At 34.6% G+C, this 16,062-nt stretch overlaps 1 pseudogene; it reads right to left on the reverse strand.

Annotated features, from left to right (window-relative positions):
- Positions 1–10,866: 10,866 nt before the first annotated feature.
- LOC100802294 (probable glycosyltransferase At5g25310) lies at positions 10,867–15,038 on the reverse strand (annotated as a pseudogene).
- Positions 15,039–16,062: the final 1,024 nt, after the last annotated feature.

The following is a 16,062-nucleotide window of genomic DNA, read 5'->3' on the forward strand; positions in this document are numbered from 1 at the left end:
GGAAGAATCAAAATGAAAATTTGTTATTTACAACATGAAGCCCCGTTAAATTCTAGAATGATGATCCATAAAGCTTATACGAATCAAGTTGACCCGTATGTTGATATTACACATATGGATCAACTTGATCCGTATAAGCTTTACGGATCAACTTGATCCATATGGTTTACTCATGCTCATCCAGCTTTATGGATCAACATGATCCGTATGACTCATAGGGATCAACTTGATCCATATGACTCATTCGGATCAACTTGAGTGAATGGTATTTTTGCCCATTTAGTTAAAATGTTGCGCGCACCAACAATAATGCTAGGTGCACCTAGAATCACCCTTAGAATAATGGGTTAAATAATAGGTACCCATTTAGCTCTTGGTTTGTGAGAAATGGGCTATGGGCTTGTACAAGTACATTAAAAAAAGGGGGGGAAACTTTAAAACGGTTTAGTGAATTTATAATTTAAATAAAATTAATTTTTATTCCATAATACTATATTTCTCTTTTGCTAGTATAATGCCACAAACAAAAAGATTGTTGCAATAAAGATTATAACATCTATTTTTTTATTTTATTATGATAAATTTTAAATTTTGTTAGAGGTTGATATTTTTAACTTATGAAGTTCTTATCCAAAGACTTAGAAATGAAAGCAAGAAATGGAAGATTTGGGATTTAAAATTTAATTTCTAAAATTTTAAATGTAAATTATTATTGGTGTTATTACAAATTATGTGTTTGTGAAATTAATTTCATTTTATCTATCAAAACAATTATTATAAAAAATTTGTTTTCCTTTTATTTGATTCAACATGCTAAAGTTCTTTTATATGTTTAATTTTGAAATTAAGAGTATATTATATTAAGTAATATTATTTTGTTTAAATTATTCTTTATCCTCATGAATAAAATTTCTGATAAACAAGAACCATTATTCTTTATTCATGCATGTATGATAGGTGTAGTTCTACTATTATCTTTTTTTTTTTTTTAAATGGTAATGTAGACATGTAGTCGAGGGTGTCAACCTTGTAACTTATTAAGAGGATGAAGACAAATGATACCAATTGAGAAGGTTGAATTTGGTTATCAAGGTGGCATTGTAATGAAGCTCAATAATTATGTAAAAAGGGAGGGTTTGTTATGGATTCCTCTATAATTAATGGGACTTCCACATTCAAGTAATCTTAATGAATAATTAAGAGTTATAAGGATATAAGGAGTTGTGAAGTTTAGTCACCACATTCAAGTAATCTTAATGAATAATTAAGAGTTATAAGGATATAAGGAGTTGTGAAGTTTAGTCACCACATTCAAGTAATACTATTTGAATAAAAGTTATTAGCAATATGAAAATTGGTCCGATCATTGATCTGATCAAGGCAGTGGGTCAGCGGATTAGTAGCCGAACTAGTGAGTAACTAATTGAACCAGTTTGACCCGATATATATTAAAATATTAAAAAAAAGATTAAATTTGTTTTTGATCCTTGATATATACCTGAATTTTACGTTTGATCCATGATAAATTTTTCCTTCTTATTTGTTCGCTGATGTTTGAAAAGTTTTATTTTAGATCCCTACCGTCAGTTAAGTGATGATGTGTATGTTAAATATTTGATAATGCGATTTGTGTCTGCTCAAAAATTGTCAATGTTGGTTTCAAAATCAAATTTAAATTTTCTGTCAGTTAAAACCCCCCAAAATTAATTAAAGTAAAAAAAAAACATTGAGAAGGTCCTCTCTTTCTCCCTCCTCTTCCGCAACCACCTCTTCCTCTGTGCTACCTCCTTCACCACTCCCGTGTCCTCTGCATCTCCGCCAGAGCCGATCCGCGATGGCCCCCCACTCTGCCACCACTATGGGCTTCCACCGCTACAATTGCATGTCCCAGATCTCTAACGCCAGATTCTTGGACGCGCCTCCCCTTATCAAGACAACCATTGAGGGAGACGCGGTGGATCTCGCCGAAACCATCGCGTTATCAATGTAGTAACCATCAAATTCTTCTTGAAGGCCTCTCGCATTAGCAGCAAACCTCTTATTGAAGGAAACAACAAAGATGACGGTGATGGTACCGTGTGACACCCTTTATCCCACACATATATGTACTAATAATAAAAGGAATAAGAATGCGAAATTAATTAAAAAAATTTAAAACATATTTAAATAAAAGCATTTCAAAAGGGTAAAAGACTCACATTCACTTTTCTAACATCATAATAGAATGTGTCCAAATAAATAATAAAATCATCTCGTCTCAAAACAAGGTTATCCAAGACTTCATGCAATTAATATAGAAACCTATGCCCCAATGTCACATTCTATCAGAATATTATGTTCCAACACCCTCTAGCATGAGGTTCTTTAAAGTCATCCACCTAGTCATCTGCTCCTGTTGGACAAGTGGCCTCAGAAATTTTAAGAAGGGGGGGTGAATTAAGATTTCGTTGACTATTCCTAATTGAAAATTTCCCTTACTTAGATATTCCCTAGATTCAATTATTTCTTTAATTATAAGTTACTCGAATAATAAATACGGAGAAGTAACCTTAAAGAAATATAAACACAACAGAAAGTAAAAGAGATTAAGGGAAGAGAGAATGCAAAATCGGATTTATACTGGTTCGGCCACAACCCGTGCCTACGTCCGGTCCTCAAGCAAATTCCACTTGAGCGTTTCCACCAACCTTGTAAAATCCCTTTACAAGCAATGAACCACAAAGGACTTCCCTCCTTTGTGTTCAGTGTTTACACCAAGAGGCAATCCCACCTCTTGCAATGAACCCCAAAGGATGTTACTCCTTTGTGTCCAGTGATTCAACCAAGTAGACCGTCTCTTGAAAAAATTGACAACTAAGAGTCGGTCTCTTGAAAAGCTTTTTGTAAGAATGGAGGAGAGGAAGAAAATAGAATAGCACAAGTTTTTGCCCAATGAACTTTTCTTGACAAAACAAATGTTGAAAAAAAACTCTTTGAAAGATGTTGAGAAATTGGTTGTTTGAACTTCGTGTCATGATCACATATTTATAGCCATTTGATGGATCTTGAAGAACCCATGTTAAAAGTTGTGACTTTTGGCAATTTCTTCAAAACCAGTCACTTTAAAAAGTTGTGACTCTTGGCAATTTCTTCAAAACCAGTCACTTTAAAAGTTGTGACTCTTAGCAATTTCTTCAAAACTGGTCACTTTAAAAGTTGTGACTCTTGACACTTTCTTCAAAATCAGTCATTGGTAATCGATTATCATAATGGTGTAATCGATCACACAGTTTATTTTATCAAAAGTTGTGACTCTTCATGTTGAGTTTTGAAATCCAACGTTCAAAAACCACTGGTAATCGATTACAAATATTGTGTAATCGATTACACTATTTTGAAAATATTTTTGAACGTTACAAGACAATGGTAATCGATTACATGCCCATGGTAATCGATTACTACTTTGTAAATCAGTTATAAAATGTTTTGGGTTTCTGGTAATCGATTACTATCTTATGGTAATCAATTACCAGAGAGTAAAAACTCTGGTAAAAGATAGTTCTTGAAAAATTCTCTTGGACAATTTTGTGATGTTCAATCTTTTCTTTGAAAAATTCTTTTTAACTTACCTTGATGTTTTTCTTGAGGTTCTTGCATATCTTGAGTCTTCTCTTGAATCTTCACTTGAATCTTCTTGATTCTTTAATCTTGTTTGAATGAATCTTTAATAATCTTTGGCATCATCAAAATACTCTTGGAAGCTTTGCTTCTACAGCTCCTACGAACACAAGGTTCAAGATCATCATAGGATTCAAACACAAATAACACATAGGGAGCGAGTTATCATATTTCTAAAAAAAATACGAATAAACAAAGACGTAATCAAAATAAATTATGGAAGTATACATAGCTCAACTTAATACAATCCACGTCACTTCACCACTTTATCATTTAAAATTCATTTTTCAATCACCAATCACATTACACATGAATCACACACTCGGGTCAAGACGTAATAACACTCATCAATTTCATAATAAACAATTAGCAAGCGTTATGCAATAATTATACTAAGACTCAAGCTTATATGTAATGTGGTACCATGTCAGTGAAAAATCACACTAAGGCACTTAGGAGTACATAACAAGACACACCACATAATGGGTACGTCAGGTCACTCTCACTAAGTAAAATCATAAGGTGACCAGTCATGGTCACTCTGTTTTGTGAGAATGCTCCAACCATATGGGATCAACATAGGCTTAAAGGAGCACTCAAACTGAGTGTCTTTACCCCCAAGGCCTAGACTCTGAAGAATCCGTTAGGGCCTCACCTTCCTGATTCAGGTCCAACCCCTAAAATAATTTTTGCACGCAGACACTACTCATGAATTATACAATGCCCACGACCTCACACTCACATTTCAAACACGTTTAACACATTGCATTACAATTTAACACTTTAGATTCCTAACTAGAAACCTACATTTTCCCTTTAACACTGTGCATAAACATTTTTCTCAAGGTAAACATCAATCAGGTTATTGTATAATTCACAGCTCACAACACAAGTATTGTTACATCAAGTGTTAACCACACACTTACTCACAACCAAATCTCATGTCCACAATTTAACATCTCATAATGTCACAATACACTATCACATGCTTACGTGTATCTCTCAAATTAACACATGTTCAACTTTGCACTTATACTTAAATCTCAATAACAATATTATAATCTCAAGGCAACATTTTATCCCACAATTCATCACATATTCAATTTATCACTTATACACAAATTTCAATCACAATTTCATGATCCCAATATAACTATTTATCACGCTAATCTTATCCAAAACACAAACAAATTATACAAAAATATTTCTCACAACATGGGGAGTAAAACCCCTAAAAAAATTTCACATAATCATACAGTAAGTGTCGCAACATGCCCTTTTGCGGGCGAGCGAGGCGAGACTCATGGGTGCGCTTTCCAAAGGAGGAAAGATGCGCGGAGTCGCCACCAACGTTTATTTATGGAAAACGTCGGGAAAACCGAAGGAAACCAGTCAAAATGAAAATTCTAAGTTCGGGAGTTGTATTTACGTTTGAGGAAGGTATTAGCACCTCTCACGTTTGTCTCGAAGGACAACAACCTATTTTTTAGAATTGTGGAAATTGTGTTACCTTAATTTTTATTTCTTTTTATTTTTTGAGGTCGACAAAAGCGGGGCTTTTGCTCCTACGTACCCTCCTTTGGAGAGGAAATCAGACCTACGTAGTTCTTTCTTAAGAGTGAATCAAGTGATTCTTTTTACTTGAAAAGTGATCATTTAAAGGCGTTGGACCTTAAAATGATCCATTTACTTGGTAAGGAAAACTGAAATGATAAACTTTCAAACCCCATTTAATGATCTTTTTTGTGGACGAGCTTGACAAGGCGAGTTGATTTTAGCCTTAGTTTCACTTTAGTTATTAGTCAATTCAATTAAGAATGAGAAATCCCAAAGAGAAAACGTCCGATTGATTTTTTCGCTTCATTTTACTAAAAGATATTTTTTATTATTATATTATTATTTTACCTCTTTTTTTATTTCCAACGTGGTTACGGCACGACCGAACGGTCGGAATTCATTTTAACAGAAATTAACGAACGATACGATTCAAACGATCGGTGGAAATTTATTTTATTTTTTGATTAGGCGAGAAATGACGTAAATAAATGACTGAAACACGTCAAAAGGGGGTATAGAAAGCGAATGAAAACGAGAATAAAAGTACATGAAACAAAATGTGGACCACCACGGGTACATAAAATGAATTGAAAAACTCGGTTTGGGGTACTTACCAGTTGAAGACTGAAGAAAACGAAGAACGAACGATGAATGTCAAAGAACGGTTGAAAATCTTCGCATAATTACTCACGGGAACGTTACGGAAGCGCCTCGGCTTGGATTTTTGTCACGGAAACAATTTTCCTCAGCAATTTCGAGAGAATCAGAAGTGCCAAGAAGGCTGAACCCCTTCTCCCTTCATTCCTCCCCCTATTTATAGCAAAATAGGGAAGGAGCTTGCCACCCAGCTTGCCCAGGCGAGCAAGGTTGCTTCCTCCAGAAGCAACAGCCTTTTGGAGGAAGAATCTGGAAGACCCAAGTGGGCCTGATTGTTATTTGTACCCCCATTTTTACTAAATGCACCCCCTTTTACCTTTTTTGGTAATTCTTTTTCCGTAACGTTACGAAACTTTACGAATTTCGTAACGATACTTATTTTTCTTCCGCAAGGTTACGAATCCTTACAGATTATGTATTTACTCTTTTTTAGCTTTCGAAGAAGTTACGAAAACTCACGGATTGCGAAAAACACCTCCTTTCGATTTCCGTCACATTACGGAATTTTCACGGATCGCGTAAGCCTGTTTCCTTTTGATTTTCGGCACGTCTTGGGACTTCACACATTGTGCAACAAAGGGTGCCAAGTATCTCGAAGCGGCAAATCAAAGGTTGTATATCATCAAATAATAATCCCCGGACGAAATTAGGGTATGACAGTAAGAATTACAATACAATAAACATCCCAAAATAAATCGCAACTTGATTCTCTAAGGACCCTTACAAATGTTCATTCTAACCCCAATTGCGATAAATTCATCCCTTATCTCTAAGCGGACTCTTGTGTATATTCCGGCAGTGATAGTGGCATCTCTAGTAGTTTTCTAAGATTCCTCAAGTTTTACCTCTGGTTGCTCTATTAAGGTTTCCAAGCATTAGAGCAAAAGAGAAGGGATTAAAGCCTCCATTTTATTGTCTTCGTGCGAGGAATTTTTCTCTCTCCATGGACATTTCACAAATCCCAATGGTGGATGTATGCGAAAGTGAATTGCAACTTGGTGTTTAAATTTCACAACGGTCCAACGGTTAACAAGTCCAGGATCATAGTTTTACCGGAACAAGTTTGGGTGTATGCGGGAAAAAGAAAGCTACAATGCGAAGGACATTTCTCTCACCTCAAATATTATTTCGCAAATTACAACGGTTAGACTGTTCAAAAATGAGTTTCAAACTTGGTTCTCAAACTTCATGATGATTCAACGGTTAACGAGTCCAGGATCATCATTTTAGTGAGACAGGTTTGGGTGTATGCGGGAAAAAGGGAGAATTTTGGGAGAATAATAAGGGAAACGAAATTGAGAGGAAGAGGAAGCATAAAGACTTAACTGACCTAACATGTCTCTATTTATAGTTAGGGTACTCTTAGCCTATTATTTGCTATATTTTTCTTTATTTTTATTATTTTATTTACAAGAACTCTATTTTATTTCCTATCAAATGAATAAATAATTTTATTTTTTTATTTTCCTTCAAACCAGTATTTTAATTAATAAAGTTATTTCTCCTTATTTATTTAATTATAAAAACCTCATCATTTTCTAAAACTATTTATTTTTAAAGAAAAAAAATATTTTTAATTTATTTTACGAAAAATGGGGTGTTACATATCGTGTCGCGACATTGCATTCTGTTGGAGGCCACAACACTGTAGAAACTGAAAAGTGATATGGAGAGGCTATCGAAGGGGACCAGAGGATAGAGGAGTTCAAGGATGTCGCCGTCGAGGGTTAGGACGCAACACTACTCGTCAGGTACGGCTGGAAGGAAGGGATGGGGATTGTGAGGAATGCCAAGGAAGGATTATGGTTTGTTGGTGATGCTCCTACTATGCTCCTTTTGAGCAACAATGAGAAGGACAACAAGAACAAGGAGAAGGGGAAGAGTGAGAAGGAGAAGGTTGTCAAGATTATTGGGGGAAGAGATGTTGGGTTGAAGGGTGGTGTTGTGTCCAGGACTATTGATGGTTATCTTGTTTTGGAGCTTTCAAGGAGTGGAGAGAAGGTGAAGGTAAAGGTTGGTTGTGACACCCTCTACCCCGTACATATATGTACTAATAATAAAAGAAATAATAAATTAAACTTAATTAAAAGTTTTTAAAACACATTTAAATACAAGCCTTTCAAGAGGGTAAAAGGCTCACATTCACCTTTCTAACATCAAAATAAAACTTGTTCAAATAATTAATAAATTATTTCGGCTCAAAACAAGGTTGTCCAAGACCTCATACAATTAATATAGCAACTTATGCCCTAATGTCACATCCTATCAGAGCATTGTGTCCTAACGTCCTTCAGCACAAGGTTCCTTAAAGCAATTCACCTAGTCATCTGTTCCCCCAAACACAAAGTTTAAGATCATCACAGGATCCAAACACAAACAGCAAAGGGAGTGAGTTATCACATTCCTAACTAATAGATAAAAATAAGACAACATATAGATATAAATATTATATAACAAAATACAGTTTACTTGAGCATAACTCACGTTATTTCACCACCCGTCTCATTCATTTTCACAACATCCGCGTACTCAATAGTTAAAACACAATATCATCAAATCAATCAATATAGAACAATACACAAGCGTTATGCAGCAGATACACTAAGACTCAATCCTATATGCAATGTGGTACCATGTCAGTGAAAAACCTCATCGGGCGCCTAGGAGTACATGACAAGACAAACCACACACTAACAAGTCAAGTCACTCTCACTAGGTAATATCATAGGGAGACCAGTCAGGGTCACAGTGTTTTGTGAGAATGCTTCAACCATATGGGATCAACATAGGCTTAAAGGAGCACTCAAATCGGGTGACCCCCAAGGCCTACACTCTGAAGAGTCTGTCAGGGTCTCTCCCTCCTGATTCAGGTCCAACCCAGAAAGCATTTTAGCACACAGACTCTATCTATGAACTGTACAAAACACACAACTCCTCAATTGTTCTCAAATATTTTTAACTCGTCGCCCTTTAAGGGTCTTAGCATTAAATCGTTGCCCTTAAATGGTCTTAGCATTAACTCATCGCCCTTAAAGGGTCTTATAGTCGTGTGATTGTACAATCCACAGTTTACAACTCAATGCATACAACATCTCAATCATGTGCATACTCAGTTTATCACATACACTTGATCTCAATCACAATGGTATAATCTCAAAATAGCATGTTATCACACCTTATGAATCATATTCACTTTACCTATGAACTATGCAATACACACAACTACTCAATTATTTTCAAAATCATTTTAACTCGTCGGGTTCCCACAGTGGATCCCATCACAATACTCGTCGCCCTTAAAGGGTCTTACAATTGTGTGATTGCATAGTTCATAGCTCACAACACAATACACATCTCAATATACATGTATTCCGTCATTTATCACATGTTCAATTCACCACATACTCACAATTTGAATCATCATTTCATATCCTCAATATAACAATTTATAAAAAAGACTATCACAACCTGGACCCCTCAAATAATATTACACAATTATATCAAAATCATAGGTCAAAATATACAAATATCAAGAGCACAATTTATCAAGCAATTCTCATCAGAACATCAATATTTTATTTATAATCATAAAGGAAAAATTGTAATTTAATAAACATCCCAAAATAAAACCCTAATTTAATCCTCTAAGGATTCCTACACATGTTCTCACTAACCCCCAATTGTGAATAACTCATCCCTTACCTATAAGCGGACTCACGTGTCTTCCGACAGTGATAGTGGCATCTCTAGCAATTTCCTAAGATTCCTCCAGTTTTTCCTCCGACTGCTCCGATAGAGTTCCCAAACAACAGCGAGACACAAAAGGGGTTGAAGTCTCCATATGTACTATCTTCGTGTGATTCCTTTTTCTCTCTTCATGAATATTATCTCGCAAATCCCAACGGTGAAGATGTGTGGAATTGAATCTTAAATCACATATCAAAATTTTGTGAAAATTCAACGGTTAAGGAAATCGGGATCATAGTTTTACTGAGACCGTTCTGGGTTTCTGCGGGAAAAGAGAAAGCTACGGTACGAAGGGCATTTCTCTTAGATCTGACATGATTTTACAATTCCCAACGGTGAAAATGCTCGGAAATGGGTTGCAAACGTGGTGCTCAAATTTCACGATGATCCAACGGTGAATGAGTCCAAGATCGTCATTTTTCTGAGATAGGTTTGATGAGCTGCGGGAAAAAGAAAGGATTTTGAGAAGAGAAGGGAAAAAATGAAAAATGAGGGAAAGAAGAGGCACTGTCAATATGAAAATTGACCTAATGCTATTTATATCTAGGTTTACTCTATTTATTTATTTATTATTTTATAAAAACAAACTCTATTTTATTCTCTATCAAACAAATAAATAAAATATCATTTTTATTTTCTCTCAAATCATTATTTTAATTAATAATTATATCTCCTTATTTATTTATTTATAAAATCTCATCATTTTTTTAAAACTCTATTTATTTATAAATAAAAATTCTTTTTTTAAATTAGCTTACGAAAAATGGAATGTTACATTGGTTATGTTGTTGAATTGGGTTCTAAGGAGGAAGAGGGGTGTTTCAGAAGATCGAAGGCGTTGAAAACTGAGTGTGAGGATAAAGTGTCAATGAGTAAGCGTGGTAAGGACGAGGTAGAGGAGAAAAGAGAGGATGCTTAATTTTTTTTACTTTACTTGATTCTGACGGTTGTTAACCGCCAATAAAATTAAATTTGATCTTGAAACAAATAGTGTAAATTTTTTAGTTATCACAAATTGCGTTATCAAATATTTAACGAACACATCATCACTTAACTTATGATAGAAATCTAAAGAAAATTTTTTCAAATATTAGGAAACATGCAAAGGAAAAATTTATCAGGAATAAAACATAAAATTTGAATATATATCATAGATCAAAAACATATTTAAGCCTTAAAAAAATATAATATAGCTAATATAATTTAATCAATCCATACACAAACAAATTATTATAAGAACAATTAATAACTATTAATTTTGCTTCTAATAATTAGTATTGGTCATAATTATTTATAACATTTTTTTACAAAGTATACATTTTAATATATTTACATAGGGGATTGCTAATGTGCACCCACTCTTTTTTGAGTTGGAAAGTTGTATATTTTTCAGGTTAGGAATGTCCTTCTCCAGAACAATAACTGCAAAGGATTCCCAATTCTGAACCTCAAAAAAGGGTGGCACAAAATTGTCGGATATTATAACCGGAATGCATTCATAGAAAATGGCTTCCACCAGTGTTGGACTGTTCACTTCATAGGCTTTGGCACAAATGCAGTACTTACTGCTCTTCATGTACTGGATGTAGTTCCTGTTGCCCCTGGTCTTTGGCAATCTCTCAAAGATTTTCATGTCAGGGTCTTTGTTTTCCCAGTGCTGCAACAGAATTGGCCTCGCATATCCATGCATGCTCCCAGCAAAAAATGCCTGAGTTGTCCTCTTCGAAGCTGAATTCCCACCAAGATCCTTAGTGGGGATCTTAGCATTGTGGACATATGTCTCGGGAAGAGACGCATCCTTCCCAAAAACAAATCATTCTTTCACATCAGCATTACAAAGGGATTGTATGCAATTAGCCATGTCAACCTTAGTTTCTTCAGGGGCCTGCATAGTGGAGAGTATCTTGTATCACCAGATAAAATTCATGAGACTAATGTGATAAATATCCAAGTTTTTGTTTGTATAACCACTAAGGAGATAGCCATTTGTTTAAACTTAAAAGTACAAATTTGATTGTAATAATTTATGATATAGTATTTTTACTACATTTTTTTTAAGAAAATTCTTTTTTTTTGCTTTTGAGGATGAGCCTTGTTGCCATGATATGGTTGAAATCTTGTGACTCACAAGTTCAAATATACCTCTAATTTCCAGAAACTTCTAGAATGAAGTGCACTTTAGAAGATAAACTGCAATAATAATCATTAATTAGAAAATCAAATTGTGATTAATTTTAAATTTTGTTATATATATATACTTGATTTTAACACAATCCTTGATATTTTAATCAATGATCGCGAGTGCACTTTATTCTCTAAGAATAATTAAATATTTTTTAAAATATATCATATAATTAAAAAAGCAATGTGAAATGACAAGCACTTAGTGCTCCAAATAGATTAACACAGAAATGACAACAATTGAATCCAGAAAAGCATACCCTGTCATGGCAACCAACGACAAAATGATCAGCGACTCCAGTTCTGTTCAAGAAAGTATATTTCCCCGCAATCATTTCTGCATAGTTTTGCAGATACTGAACCAAGTTTTTATGATTATGTCAATTCTGCACATACAATGTTTCCTCTAGCATTTGAGAACTGAAAGGTAAGTAAAACAAGGTGGCCTTGTTTGGATCCCTAGTTACAAATCTCTTGTTAGCTTCCATTTGCTTCATAAAGCATCCCTCAGAAGCATAAAGTCCTGTGAAAAATGGTGAGTGCATTATTGGTCTAGCTCCTTCGCTGTATACGTACACTTTGAGAGTCTTTTCCTTTAATTCATAGCTCCTGAAAATTTGACAGTCACAAGAGTATTAGAAGGTGAAATATTCAATAACACAAACAAGAATATTGCATTATGCATATTGCTGCTTCACCAATGGACACTTCTTTTACAGAACCACTAGTAATCTCTTCAGTTGTGACGAACAAATAGTATGACTAAATCATTATCCTTGCATATGTGAAACATTGAGGAAAAAAATAAATAGTAGACCTCCTTAACTTAATATTTCCACATTTAGCTAAATGAACAAATCAACCAAACATAATTTTCCGGGTGAAAAGCAAGGGGATTCTTTAGCGATGCAGCAATGTGGAAGACGTATGCTAAATTTTGTCTGAGATAACCAAGACAATGATATATATGTGAGGAAATTTTGTACGCACAAAACAGATTGCACTTGTTCCATCAGAATGTGAAGATACATGTTTTCTGGAATAATTTGTCAGTAACAATTTCAGTTTATCTTGTCAAAAGATATTCATATTTTGGTAATTTCAGCATAGCAATTTCACTTCTAGAAGATACTTCTAACTTTTTGTTTTTTATTTTGGCAGGGGGGAAGGGGGCAATTAATCAAATAATACCTCTTGAACATGGAAACATTATGATAAATGTGAGCATAAAAATTTGGATCCTTCTTTACAATTGGTGCTTTTTCAATCTCTGATCTGGCCTGCAGTAGCTCTTGATCAACAGCTGAAAACCAGCTTGGTCTCTAAAATGAAATTAAAAACATAAAAGAACACTGTAATATCAGAAAGGCAAAAGTTTCCTAGCCATTACAATAAAGTTGAAATTTCACAATTTAGTCACATACCATAGAACAATATGAAGCATGGCTTTGGAGTAATAACTTGTTCATTTCAGATACTGTTGTAACTTCTGGAATTGGTGTATGAGAATCTTTCTTCTCATTAGGATGACCTAACACTACTATCTTCCTTTATGGAGTTAGTTGTGTTGTCTTTCTGGAATAAAGATATTGAGGAATCATTTGATAACACTGCAGTTACAATGTTTGTGCTTATATTTGTCGAAGAAGCATACGGACTTCCAGATTTATGTTCAAGTGATGCAAGGTTGTCTTCTTGGGAATGGTTAGTGGAGAAACTCAAACCAATAGTATTGTTGAAACTGCTAGGTCCAGGATCTCCTACCAGCTGTGTTTCAGATACATTTTCTGATCTATTAATACCAGAGACATTGTTTGGTGTGCTTCCTGGTTCCAAGACAAAACCAGTTCTTGGAATGGTGTCGTTTTCTCCAGACATTGTTTTATTAGCTATCTCCAAGGCTTGGTCACCAGCAGAGTTTGCTGGATTGAAAAGTGTCACATTGTTAACCAATTCAGAAATAGACGGCGCCTCTGAAGCCTTTGAATGTACTACTTCCTGGTGTTGGTATCTTGTCAGAAGAGAATAGAGAGAGTAGAACAGTTCCGTATGGAAACTGAAGGTACTGAAATGTTAAGATCACAGAAAATGAAATGCCAATAAGCCATAGCAATCTCTTTGCTTCCAGCTGAAACAAGGATAAAAATTCTTGACCCATTTAACTGAAATTCTTCAACTTGTCATTTGAAGAGAATGTTCATAGCACCTCTGCAGGTAATACCAAAGAGAGAAATAATCTCATTATAAAAGTAAAACAAAGGTTACGCAAATTTTTGCTATTTACTCGTAAAATTCGTCAAATTGAGATAGAAAACCATAGGAAAATTGACAATAGCAAAAACGCTAACCAAACCAAACACTATACAAGAATTCACTTGAAGGGAACAAATTCATTAATTTCCAAACAAAAATGAATATACCCTTTTGCCAATTTACTCAACTCAAGTATAATTGTGGTTGTATGTGGTGAAAATAAATGTTATAGGTGAAACTTACTACGAAATACAGAAGAAAAAAAAGAGATAAAGGAAATGAGAAGAAAGGAAGGTAATTTTTCACAGAACAACAACTATGGTGTTGCAGAGAAACCAACTTATCTCCTAATTCTGAAGCAAGAGCTAACAAAGATCAGAGAAACACGACAAGATGTTATCTTACCACTTACCAAACACCAAACTAATAGTTTACAGCGACATGCAAACAAGAAAGGCTCAATTCTCGTGACACCTCTTTCAGCATGCAAATCCCAATTCAACCCACAAGTCTAATTCCATACTACAGGCACCACCACATCGACCATTTCTTTCCATATCTCCTAAGGCATGAAAATCATCAAGAACATAAAAAGACCAAGAGAGAAAAAAAAAAGAAGAAAAAGGTTCCAAGATTTGTTCTTTTTCTCTCATTTTTTGCATGCAGCTTGGCAAACACCAAGGTGGGGTCAGTGTAGAATTATTTAATAATTAATAAAAATAAGAAAAAATAAAAACAGAGTTAAAAAATGGGTTGGAACCTTACGTGACACTGACTCCGACGCTGGACGTTCCTTCAACGCTCATCTCATTTGAAGTTTGTAAATAATGCTTTGAAAAGGAACTGATGTTTGTGACTGATGCCTACACTTGTGAACCTTGCTTAGGGCTTTTCAATTATTAAAATATCACTGGATATGGAGCTGAAGTAAAGCTCATCTCATTTGAAGTTTTTATTCTTTATGAGTTTCTTCATTTTGGAAAACAATAGTATAGTTTTGCTCTTTACTTGCAAGTTAACAAGTTGTTTGCATTTGATTATTTGTTTGTAAATGAATTCATCAAACCTTGGTTTCAAATCCATTTTACTTGTTAGTTCATTTAAATTTAGTCATTCATGGTAAGGTTGTCATGTTTCAATTATGCAATTATAAAGAAACTCTTTCTATATATAATGTTGAACTCCAAGCTTGGGCAAGATGACCAATGCACCATGGATAGTGGCCCTAAGCCAGAGGATATGTGCATGCCCACCAAAGTGTGCCTCTTTGGCATGTAAGAGTAAAGTTGTAGACATGGGCCTGGCCCGGTAGAATTGGGCACTGGGTTATGTATGCTGGCCCATCAGCCCAACTTGTTCTCAATTGTCTAATCCCATGCCTGTTCAATTTTATTTAATTTAAAAGTGTGTAAATAAATAAAAATAACTTGTGAATAAAAGCACTCAGTGCCTACATTTGACAGATGAGGAAGATGTGAGAGGGTATATGTGATTTATAACAGTTCAAATCAGTTTCATATATAGTTGGTAATAACTTTTAGTCCTACATACTTTTTTTCGTGTAAGGATTTAATCTTTTATAATTGAATTATGTGAAATTATTAAGGGTAAAATAGGTGAAAATAATGTGAAAACCAAATGGGGTTATGGCCATTATTAGTAGTATAGATAGTATTAAATGGCACATAAGACTGAACCCAATCTTGTGGCATTCTTTTGCACCCCTTGTGTAGAACATCCAATTAAAGGTCACACCACATAGGTCACACCATTCACCTAGGAACTAACATTGACTAACTAAACTCCCTTAACTACGAAAAAATTTAATGCATTCACCTGCTATTTAATTTTATTCAATATTATAACTACTTGATAATACTTAATTAATGTTTGGAATTCATTATGTAGCTCTAATAATGCTCAATGTAATTTGTAGGCACTTTTTCACTTTTCTATTTGCATCGTGATCTCGACATTCGTTGTTGGACATTACAGTGACCATCATTACAT

This window comes from Glycine max, chromosome 14 (assembly GCF_000004515.6).
Source record: "Glycine max cultivar Williams 82 chromosome 14, Glycine_max_v4.0, whole genome shotgun sequence".
In the NCBI taxonomy this organism is placed as follows: domain Eukaryota; kingdom Viridiplantae; phylum Streptophyta; class Magnoliopsida; order Fabales; family Fabaceae; genus Glycine; species Glycine max.